Raw genomic sequence first — 13270 nt, forward strand, 5'->3', positions numbered from 1 at the left:
TGTAGCACATTAAAAAAAGGAAACAGAAAAAGGAAAAGAAAAAAAGGAAAAGAGAAAATTTATGTGTTTTATGTAAATCAAAGTTTGAGAATTTCTTAAAGTGAAAAAAACCTTTGTGAGATCACAGTAGCTTTTTTCAGGCCCAAGCAAAAATGTCAATAGAGTTTCAGAGATTCTTAGCCCTGGCATTCTACTGTTTGCCTACCAGTGTCTTTTGAATTTTGAAAAACCAATCTCTGTGCTTTCAGTTTTGTCACTGTCTTCTCCCACAGCAGCTTATTTGATGAAGGAAACACTTACTGGCTTAAATATATGCTTTCACAGCTAAACATATATTTTTGTTTATGTTTTTCTGCTCTGCAATGAATTAAGAAGGGCAACATTTTCACAGTTTGTTTAAGTCTGAAAAAAGCTGTTCAGTGATTTTAGAAGTTGACTAAAAATATTTAAATATAATGTCTATTTATTTAACTCTTATAACTGTTAAAAAAATACCAAATCATTTGCCTGTTGAATTAGTATGACACTAATAACAATACAAACTATTGTGTCTGATGTGCTCAATTTGTGGTGTGTGTGTCTGATGTGTTCAGATTGGGTTTGCATTTCATTTTAGAGGCAAAAGTTTAGACTGATGAACAATGTAATCGAATCACTCTTGGGCCTTGGCACTGGAGTATATTATAATTGTAGCATAATGAGATAATGAAGAGAGCTTTTTTTTCCTTATTTTTAATTTAGAGAGGCTTGAGGATAGGAATAGTTGAAAACAGAGAATACCAATTAACTTCTTCATTTCCCTCTGCTCTTCTGCCCCCTCTTCCCCAGTCTGTTTCCATTATAGACCTGCTTATTTCAGAATTACAGTTAATGTATTTTTGTGATAATAAGAGTCTTTGAATAAGAAACAAAATGTATCACATGTAGGACATTCATTTGATCATATTATACACAAAAGTGGAATTTAAGAGAGAAATTCATTCCAGATTTCAGTATTTTGAAATTTTTCATTTTAAATTTCAAAAGCAGCAATTACATGATGCTGTTTGATGTACTCTAAAACTTCTATTTCATATATAGCACATCTGATAGTTATTGAAAATGCTAGAAAAAAACATCCTGACCATCATAATTTAAATATTGTCTTATTCCTACTCTCCTCAGGATATTTTAAAACAGGCCTAGGAGGGTCTATTAAAATGCATTTAAGCCCAGTACACTTTGCAGGTGTCCAGTATAATGAACACTTTAAATGGGTATGTTCTAAGGTTAATTTGTTCTGTAAAATTGCCCAGACCCCTCTAGAGTATTCATTAGTAGAATAAAACAAAGACCTAATCCAGATAGATGCTAAAGTATTATCATTATTGCTGTAAGGATGACTTCGATGAATTTCTAATTGGTATTGCTGCATGGGGACTGAACAAATGAAGCAGATTATGATAAATACCAGGTTTCAGACCTCTCAACTAAATTCTGAGACTGGGATAAAATAAAGTGATCAAATTCATCTAAAAACAGATAAGTACCTCAATTTACTCTAGAATTTCTTTGAGTGGCATGAAAGATGAAATTATACTCAACTGCAGATAATTACAACAAATATCAGCACAATACAATTAGAGCTAAAAGACCATTGCAGCAGTAATTTTGCTTTTAACAACATCTTCATTGCAAGCAGTCTTTTGTCTCATTAGTGCAGGACTGACAGATTTAAACCTGTAGTTATACACATTCATCCATAATAATATCAAACATGATCACTATATTTTATTTTTTTCTCTGCATTATATATAAAGGATAAATTTTCTGCTGGACCGCTTAAATACAAGAGAGAATCTACATTATCTAAAAATTAAAATAAGCCATCTTATTTTGAATTTAGAACTATGACTGTTAGAATTCCTGTGTCATGACACCACACTTCCTATGCCATTAAAACATATTGTGAATTAAGTAGTTGTTGTATAGGTCCATCAAATTAAAATTTTAATTCTTTGGTTGCCATTATAGTTCTTGCCCATATAAAAAATGATGAATTGGTATGTTCTTATGTGAGTGAATATAAAATTATCATCTATACTTTATCTTCTTTCAACTATACCACTGGAAGAATAGTTCTATTCAACATGAGTTATGGTAGCAGAATATAACCTTTATTTTGATTACTACAGGTCAGTGGTCACCACAAAACAATGCCTTCTTTCTATGCTGTGGTAGAATGCCATTATTCTGGATATTTTTATGTGCAAAGTCAAATTATAACTTAGATTGTTTATGACACCTTAAAGATTTTTTTAATTATAAGAAGTACATATATTAGAAATACCTACATAAAGTTAGACCTCATATATAGTTTGCTGAATGTGTATCTGTGTAATTTTATGCTTTCAAGAATAATATAAAGTAAGTAAAGGACATATACATATGGACACATTTGTGGTAGCTGTGTTTATATCTGTAGTATATACGTATATAAGTAAATGTGACAAAAAAACACACATAAAGAAATTTAAGACCTCTTTCATTAACCAGTTTTTTAAAAATCCCTGAAGCAGTATTTTTTACTGAACAGGGGTTTTCCCAGTCTAAGATTTAAATTTGCATCTATCTATACCTACGAAAAGTTATCCCGAATATCAATGGGCCACAAGAATAACAGTCAGGAAGTAACCATATAAATTATGTTAAAGTTAATAAGAGCCTACAATGCAGGAAAAAGAAAGAATTGAAAGTCTGTTTTTATATTATTTTTGAAAAAAATGTTGAGGCAGGTTAGTGAAAATATCTTTATGCATTTTCAGCAGTGTTCAAGCAAATGTCATATCTATATTCTTTCATTATACTGTTTACTTAGGATCACTGAAGATTATAACTGAGCATAGGCTGAATAAAAGGCTGCCATATAATTCAGAAATTATTTTGCTATGGATCTGATTTGTTTCTATAAGCAAGTTCTCAGATTTAATTCTTTTAAAATAAGTGCTCCTATGACTTCATTTTACTACTCATAGTCATCTGTTCCTTTACACTGTATTGGAAAATCATAGAAGACAATATGATCTATTCAGGAGTTTTTTCTCATGAGCATTTCCTAATGATATCATAAGGTTTTATCCTATAGTGTATGTCATTAGTAGGCAGCATTGAGACCACAATACACACAGGTTCCTGTAACATGTTTATAAGCAACAGTTGTAGTTTACATTTTTAGTCAAAGATTAAATATGTAGAATTCATGTATATATTTCTTGCTCCTTTCTGCTCTATCACACTTTTAAATGCAGACTTATACAGCTTGAGTGGTGTTTTTATCATGAGGTATATTGTTAAGGAGAGCTGCTGCTACTATAAATTATCTGTGTGTGTCACAAGAGTATTTCAAATGGCTCTATTGTACCTGTCTGATCAAGTGTGCACAACCAATATGTTATAGCATCAGTTACGAAGAAGACTGAGGTGTTCTGTATCATCTGTTGACCAGGTCAGAAACAAGTAATGAACAAAACCTCCCCATATCCTTTGAATTAAAAGTTTTAGGGAGATTGGTGCTATTGTAATTTTGTATAGCAGAAGTTTTTCCATTTTTTCTATTATATCAACTTCTGCAATAAAAAGCCTCCTTTGCTCACTCCTCTCCTCATTATCTCTTAAGACTACCATTATATATATGCCTATGTCTATTAATTTTTCTAAATCTACTTTTATAGTGTCCAAGACCTGTAGTAATCCACATCTGAAGACCGTGGAAGCCTCAGAAACATATTGTTTTTACTTTCGGTTCTGGAACAGAACAGCTACAGAGAAGTAGATTCAGAGCAGCCCTGTTGGGAGTGTTTGTTGCTGAGAAACTGAACATGAGCCAGCAGTGTGCACTTGCAGCCCAGAAAGCCAGCTGTATCCTGGGCTGCATCAAAAGGAGTGTGACCTGTAGGTCAAAGGAGGTGATCCTGCCCCTCTGCTCTTGTGAGACCACACTTGGAGCACTTTGCGCAGTTCTGGTGTCCTCAGCATATGAAGGACATGAAACTGTTGGAGCAGGCCCAGAGGAAGGCCATGAGGTGCTGAAGCACCTCCCATATGAAGACAGGCTGAGAAACTGGGGCTGTTCAGCCTGGAGAAGAGAAGGCTGCATGAAGACCTCATAGCAGCCTTCCAAAATCTGAAGAGGGCCTAAAGGATGCCACAGAGGGACTCTTTATCAGGACTGTAATGACAGTACAAGGAGTAGTGGGTTCAAAATTAAACAGGTTAGATATAACAAAGAAATTCTTTGCTGTAAGGGTGGTAAGGCACTGGAATGGGTTGCCCAGGGAAGCTGTGAATGCTCCATCCCTGACAGTATTCAAGGCCAGGCTGGACAGAGCCTTGGGTGACACGGCCTAGTTCCAACTCCATGGCAAGAAGTTGGAACTAGATGATCTTAAACTGACTATTAGTAAACTAAATATTCTATGATTCAATGATTAAAATAACATACAGGTGTATTTAACAGAATATGTTTCTTCCTTACTAAGTCCCAGTTGTGGAACAAAAGAGAAAGCATTTCCAGAATTCTTGATTAAACAGGAATTTGTTCAGCTTAACTGGAAGCTTTTCAAATTATTTTAGATTATATTTAACTGATTAATTAAAATTGACCTAAATGTATTAGCAAAAATTAGAAGCTAGACAATCTTGTTACTGGAACAAAAATAAGTGAAAAGCAATATATAGTTTGATTTTATCAGTTGTTTGAATGAGTTCAGTCAGTGTGCTAGTGATTCAAATTAATTCTTTTTGAACAGTTACACAAAGTTTTCTGTTGTAAAAAAAATTTCAGTGTAAGAATGACATAACATAGTGGAACTGAGACTGCTGAAATACACTTCTCAAGATGATTTCTGCCAGTTTAGGATGATAGAGTGAGAGATAGAGGAGTGAAAAATGAAGGACTTCTGATTGAAACAAAAAGCAGACCTCTGCAATTTTGTAATTTCTTTTCTTTCTAGAAAAACATTCCTAAGACCCGATAGATAAGACATTTTGAATGCTCTCATTATAGTGCTGTTACCTACCATGGAAGATTCACCTCAATTTGCTGTTACACTGTCTTAAGTTTCTCTGCTGTTAAGTGCTACTGATGTCTCTTGTTCCACATCCTTGCAATTTCATCCATGCTGCATTCTTGTAGCCCAGATGTTCACTGGAAAAATGCTAGCTCCTGTCTTATCACACACAATCTGATTTAAACTAGTGCCTACTCTTTTACTTCCTCTATTCACAAATCACCATAGATTTTCATAAACTATATATTTTCAGCTCACATATCCTTCCAAATATTTTTCCAGTCTTATCTACCTACCTTCATACTTTTTATTGTTTTCTGTTGGCTCTTATACCCGAAGCTGTGATTGAGTTAGATGCTTTAATCAATGTATTAAATAACATTTCTATCAAATTTAGGTTCAACATTAAAGATATGACTAGGTCTGGTCATTCAAACTTTTTTTACTGACAGAGCTGGTAACTAAATATTAGTATATTTATGGTAACTAAATAGTAACTAAAAATTTTGTTCCCAAGAAAGGATTTCAAATTACATTCCATTTAAGTCCATATTTGAATTACTGAACATTAAAAGTTTGTTGATTTAAGATTATTTCGTTTGCGTTCACAAACACTAAGAACAAAGAAAATATGGGGAAAATGAGAATAGTAAACTGTTGGAAAAATGCAGGCAAAAATGTTTGTTAATTAATTTTCCCATTCAGCACCATACAATGAGCTGGTATACACTAATGGTAATGCCTAAGGACATTATCATACAGATTTTGGATAGAAATTGTATGCATACCCTGGCATGTTTTCTATCCACCAGGTAACTGCAGTTATATTTGCAAATATACTTGTTGCATCAATATGCCTTATGATTCAACATTTTGTTCAGCGCATTTGTACATCATGTTGTTATAAAGCCATTTGCACTAGCTGAGTATTTACTACAGGATGAAGTTCAAATAATTGATTTTGACATAGACAGCACTAAGTGATCTATGAACTTTAAGGCTGAAATATTTTCTTTTCTGCTACCATTTTCTGACCATTAATATGAGTAATGAATTTTCTTTTGCCTAAATATTTCTTTTTTTGCATCACTGTATGTACTCAGTCTGTGAGTCCTTTCAAACAAACTGCTAATCTATCAAGTCTTTACTGATTAAAAGGAATAACTTTTAAAATTAAATCATTTCTGAAATTACCTGTACTAAGAAAAATATATTCAAGGCCAGGTGCAGCAAGTGTGATTTAGAAGAGGGGAGCCTTCTCAGTGTTGGGATTACTGTCTATACTGATTGTTAAAATAGGACTTGGATGAAAGGGAGGGCCGATGTAAGAGAGAAGCAGAATGGCTGTTGAGCAGAGTTGCAGCCAAAATCTCACTTCCATTTCTCACATAATCCAACAACAGTAAGAAAATGGGAGAGGAGCTAATGGTAAACCTAAAGGCCTCTTAATTCTTTTATCCCCTGAGTTCATCCAGATTATCTATCTGAATTTGATTGGTTAAAATTACACATCCAATATAAACCTCTGAATTCTCAGTCTTCAGAAAATTAATTAATGAATAATGTACGTATGAGGGGAACGCACAATCATATATGGGATGTGTGGATGGACACAGATGAACAGAAGAAAAAAAACCCTTAGTGAGTACCTATGAACAGACTAAATATTAGGGTATATCATAAATGATAATGAGGACAATGGATCTAAGTCTTACACTTCAGAGCAGCTGGAAAAGAATGAAGGAAGCGAGGTGAAAACCAGAAAATGCTAAACTGTGTCTCATGTTTTTCAGGGCCACCAGACAGCTGAATTTTCAGGTTTATCAGTGGAAGCAGGAAAATAGGTGCTCTCATAAGAGAATCTTTCTGAACAGTCTCGTTTTGGGCAATTATTCTGCAATGCTATTCAGAGTTTACCCAATTATTTCTGATCATGGCTGCACACAAAATTTTCTTGCTTCCTCTCAAAATGCCTACATTTATTATGTATTGCAAAAGTTTTAGAAAAAGAAGAATATTAAAAATCATGTGACAGAACAGTGCCCGTAGTGCCAGGAGCCATTTAGAATCTACAGTACGTCATTCAAATCCTACCAGAGTACTCTGGTGAAGCATAAAATTAATTCACATTCAATATAATCTGCAATGTGTAATATGAAACCTATTAGCAAAATCCCTTGTTTTCATTTATTCATTTCAGGATTATCAGTGCAACAAAGGTTCTCTTAAAGTTCTCTACTCGTAAACAGCTAATGTACTCAGATGTTAATTACTCTGTTCCTACTTGAGATTAAATGACAAAAAAATTACCATTAACAACTGAAAACATTTGATTGGCAATTACTCCTTATTTTATGAAGGCTTTTGCAGCAACCAGTGTATGATTCACCAATGAAATAGGTTATGAACTAAAGTCAGACTGGAAATCTTAAATGTAACCACAGCCTTTGAAGAAGTAATAAACTGTATATGAAACCCAGGCATCCAACACGAATGAAGGGTCTCTGAAAAGTCAGGTCAAAGCCTGGTCAGTATGAAACTTAAAGGCTAATTTTCAAAATGCACAACTATCAATTTTAATCTTTCCCCACCCTCTTTCTTACACATTAGAAATATTGTTTCAGATAGATATTCAGATGATTTTTAAAGAATATCAATTTCTGAGGCAAATGAGAAATTCAAAGTTGAATTTTATCTGAGTCTATGTATTTGCAATGACATAGATCTGTTTATTATTCTCAGTATAATTCTCAATTTAATAACCTTTGTCATGTGTTGTAAATATGTAGTGTAATTTGCAGACAGCTACAACATTGTGTAATGTGCCATAAAGAAACAAAAATATACAACTAATGATTTACTATGTATTTCAACATGACAAAATGTAGAAAACATCAATCTTTTTCTCATTGAAACAAAAGAAATATTGTTATTCCCCGATTGTTTCTGCATTCTTTTGCTTTTTGGTTCAGAAAATACGTTTTTCATTTTTAGTCTGCATGATATAAGTTAGATGTTTGCAATCCAAATCAAAAGAATGAGAAGTTTTTCCCACTTTCTCTGAAAGAATAAAGTTGTCTATTTACAGTAACTATTAGTTGAATGTGGACAAATTAACCCGCAACTACTTAAAATAATGTACTTTAAAATAATGTACTTACAAGTCTAAAGAAGTTTAGTTACCCTCTCAAAGTTCTGATAAATTTCAAAACTTTTATTGTATCAATAAGGAATTATTTCCTCCCTTCCAAATAGTGAATCCTATTTTCATAAAGGCTGATGACACACTCAAGTCTCAGCTCACCAAACCCAGGAAAACATATTCAGTACTGAAAGGAAGATAAAAGTTTTTAGTCCTTATTTATAATAGCATAAGAGATATTTCCAAAATGAGGATATTAATCTGATGGTCTTAACACAGTTACACTATTAAATATGGAAGCACTACTCAATTTAACGTATTTTTGAATGCTTTAGCTATATCTATTAAACAAGAGAGGCAAATTTTGTTGTCTGTGATAACACAAATAGTTTGCTTCAGCAAAAGCTTGCTTTATCTTTGTTTCTGCATTGTGTCCTGCTTAAGCAGAATTGTATATTTGGACAGGAAGAACATAAATTCCTGAAACTGTGAAACAAACAGGAACAAGGGACTTTTACAGTCGGACACAGGACATGGCTGTCATGTTTGATTAAACCAACATTTAATCTGGAAGTAACAGAACAAGTTGTATAATAAGGGCTTTAGGCACATGCAAGGGTTTAAGTAAGGTCAAAAGTTCATATCAAAGAAGACTGCTAGCCTTTATCAACTAGTTCTTAAAAGATCCTCCTGGGTACGTGCAGAAGAAAGAATGAAGATTGCATCAGCCATTGGGAGGTGTGATTCATCTTCCTGAAAGTCCTATGAACATGTAAAAGGCTTGACTTTAAGAAACTGACTCTGTACTCACAAGTGTGCATATGGGATGTGAAGGCATGCACCCAGAGCTGTAAATAAACCTTTGTTCCACTGACTTTGCCCCAGTTAAATTTTTCTAAAGGTAAGTGTGTCTCACACTGTAGAATGGCATAGACAACATTCTCAGACTTACACCTCTTCTTCCTTCCACCACTGTCTGAAACAACATGCACTACTAACTAAAATAACAGCTTTCAAACAATCTCATTTTTATCATGCAAGGAGTACCAGAAGGAGATAAATACTAAACAGTTTGGTGGAGAGTGTTAAGTGAAAACAAAAGCAAATAAAGATTATTGTTCTTTTTTTATGTCTGAAACAGAAATGTGTTAAGTGGAAAAATATTGTAAATCAGTTTCCTTTTACAAGCTGACAGGAAATAGCAGAAGAAATGGTGACTAGATTGATGAATATTTGGGAACTTCAGAAGTAAGTTCCTTCCTTTTGCCCAACCATCATCATAATCTAACCTTTTTCAAAGGTGTGTTTCCTTGGAGCAGAAATTCTTAATCATATCACTTTAAAAGAAATAAAGTCAGACCAGATCAAATGATAGCAAACACACTATTCTGAATGGTAAGTATAAACTCTCATATAATGGAAGGAAAGTGAAGTATCTGGATGGATGATATCTCTTTGTCTTGAACCCATTCACTTCCTATCTTCCTGGCCCTTACATGGTTTTATTCAACTAGCTAATCTTGCCATGAATCTTACGCTGCCCATATCATCATACGTTCATCACAGAATGGCTTGTGTTGGAAGGGACCTTTAAGATCATCTAGTTCCAATCCCCCTGCCATTGTCAGGGTCATCTTCCACTAGGCCAGGTTGCCCAAAGCCCCATTCAACCTGGCCCTGAACACTTCCAGGGATGGGGCACCCACAAGTTCTTTTTAGAAGCATGTTCCAATATCTCACCACTGCCACAGTTGAGAGAGACTGATCTGAAATCAGACTCCTCTGTCCATTGTCTCAAAGATTGGTACGAGAAGCTGAGATGGGACTCCACTGACCATTGTCTCAGAGATGGGTGTGAGGAGTTAAGACTCTTCCATCCACTGCCTGGGAGTAAGGAGTAAGAGGCTGAAATGGGACTCCACTGTTCATTACCTCAAGGACTGTTGTGAGGAAACTGCTACCCACTATCCCAAGAATTGCTGCAGACACCTGTGTATGTGCAGACACACACATGCAACTGAAGAGCTGGCTGCAAGACCAGGGAAGCTGGTCCACCAGGAACGTGTAACTCATGACATCAGGAGCAGAGGCACTCCCCCCAGCTCATTATAAAGTGGGAAAAGGCAATCGCCAAGACATCACCAGGGAGCCATTGCCATGAGGATGACTACAGAAGGACACTTCCATGAGGACACTGTCCACTGATGACTACTATGGACCCTGAGGGACACCCTCTATGAGACATCACCATGAGGGCAACTCCACGGGACATACTCTATGGGGTACCTTCAAGGGGACTCCAGGAGGACACCTCCATAAGGACACCCACTGTTGACAGAATCTTGGGGGATATTGCTCTGATACTATGAGACTATGAACCCTGAAGAACTCCCACTACCAACAACAACGACAACAGATCCCCGGGACACCGCTGGATCCACGGTAGTAACTATCTCTCTCTCTCTGCATCCTGAATCCTTGCTTCATTTTCTACCTTTTTTTCCAATCTGTCCTATCCCTATCCCCTTTATTACAATAGTTTCCCTTTTTTATAATAATTGTCCTTTCCTAATAAACCTACTGGTCAACTAAAGTACTTGACCTCATTTGAACCTTAATTTCACTCTTGGGATCACGAACTGTAACAGGGTCTGGCACTGTGGTATTCTCCAATCAGATCCTAATACACAGTAAAGAACTTCTTTATACGTAATCTAAATCTACCCTCTTTCAATATAAAGCTATTACCCCTTATCTTTTTCCTACATGCCCTTGTAAAAAGTCCCTCTCCAGCTTTCTTGTAGACCCCCTTTAGGTACTGGAAGGCTGCTGTAAGGTCTTTATCTGCTCCATGATCTTGCCAGGTAGAGAGATGAGACTGAATCATCAGGTTCAATGGATTTGTGCCAACTTTAGGTTCCTTAGATGGTTTCAAACCTGATCTTCTCCTACAACAGGTGATTCTTCAGTCTCTTAGTCCCTGCCCTTGCCTTCGGCAACCTGGGTGGTGTGGTTTAAGCACTTGCTGGTGAAGACTGAGCCAAAAAAGTCAATGAGTACTTCAGACTTTTCCATATCCCATGTAACCAAGTCTTCCCTTATCTTCCAGAGAGGGCCCACATTTTCCCTAATCTTCCTTTTATCACCAGTGTACCTACAGAAGCTTTTCTTGTTTCGCTTGACATCCCTGGCCAGATATAATCCCACCAGGTCTTTAGCTTTCCTAACCTGATCCTTGGATATGCAGACAATTTCTCTATATTAATCCCAGGTTACCTGTCCATGCTTCCATCCTCTTTAGGACAAAGTCTGCTCTCCTGAAGTCCAGGGTTGCAAGCTTGCTGCTTCTCTGCCCTAAGGATCCGGAACTCCACCATTTCATAGTCACTGCAGCTAAGGCTGCCCTTCAGTTTTACATTCCCCACCAGCCTCACCCTGTTGGTGAGAACAAGGTCCAGCACAGCCTCCCTGTTCAGTTGGCTCCTTTATCATTTGGAGAAGGAAGTTATCATCAGGAATTCCAGGAACCTCAAATTCCTCAAATGTGTTGCAGTGCAAGTCACAACCCAGAGTATAACCATTACAGAGGCTGATTTTTTTTGCCAGTGAAATGATTAACAGCAATGGCTCTTAAAAGATCATAATAAATAAGAAATTAAATTAAACTAAAATAGGATAAATTTTTAAGCACCATTCTGCTTCTAATAATCATAGAATCATAGAATAATAATCTGTAATAACAAATTCAGCAAATGAGAAATTTTATTAGAATATTTATTACTCATCTAGACTAACTCATGGGATATAATAACTTATTAATTTCTTGTTCTTACATGAATTCTAATGCAAATTTGATTTACTTTTCTTCTTTCTTACTCTTCTAATTATTATGCCTCACATTTAAGAATTAAGAATATACAAAGAAACAACCCTAAAATATATAAATATCCACATGTATTAACATAATGTGACTGCAAATACAGATAAATGGTACTTAAGTTGTAAATAGTAATTTTTAAAACCTAACTTTATGTATTCTAGAAGTTTTGTGCATAATAGTTGCATACATTTTCCATTGAAGCAAGCCAAATACCTGTTAGAAGTAGGAAGGTCTGACTATATAAATCAGTAATTAGTTTGATCCAGAACATTGTTGCCTCAATTTTGGACTCAATTTTTCTGGATAAAGAAGATTGTCTATGTATTTCTTTGTGTTTTTCTGCACTGCAGTGAGCATCAAGTGAAATTATTATTGTAAATGATTTTTATTATTTTTATTTATGTACATTTGAAAAGACTTACTTTATAAAGTATTATCATCAAGAGTGATCTATAGTTCATAATATAGGTATTATATTATCTGTAAAAGTTTCAAGTTATCGTTCAGTTGCTTTCTTAATACAGAAATTGTACATCAGAATAACAGATATTAGTCTGAATGATAATTCATTACTGATGCTAATTAATCCTTTTATAGTTACTCTCAAATTTTAGAGGTTTCCATGTTCCTATAATTAAAAAAATAACGTTTTGTAACCAAAATAAAAAAAAAAATATGTGAACCAGGACCACACCAAAATATCCCCAAACTAGTAATTAGGACTAAAATTTGCAGCAGGTTTATTTCTCAGAGTTTGGAATTTTTAAGAATATGATGTGGACAGATGTTATTATTCAGGGAACCTGAAGGAAAATAATTAAGCTCTGTTTGTATTTCCTAGCAAGAGCTTTAGTGAGACTTAATCTCTGTTTTCCTATAGGCATCTATTGCACATACTGATTCACAAAAAAATACTAAGAGAATTCATTAATTAGATTTTATGCTAGTGAAAAGGACTGTTCTAGTTCATACACTGATACACTTACAGCCTGAACAAAATATGTGCTTTCTAATCTGTCAGTTATTTCAGTGAAAAAAAAAACAAACACAGTTTTATACACTGTTTGCAAATACAGCATTGAAGCAAATTAATGTATCAGATAAAACACATCTGTGGAAAACTGCATGGATGCAAATATAGAAACTGAACAGGAAATTATCTGTTAATGGTCTAAAACTGCAGAAATAAGAGCTAGAAAT

This window comes from Melopsittacus undulatus, chromosome 7 (assembly GCF_012275295.1).
Source record: "Melopsittacus undulatus isolate bMelUnd1 chromosome 7, bMelUnd1.mat.Z, whole genome shotgun sequence".
NCBI lineage: Eukaryota > Metazoa > Chordata > Aves > Psittaciformes > Psittaculidae > Melopsittacus > Melopsittacus undulatus.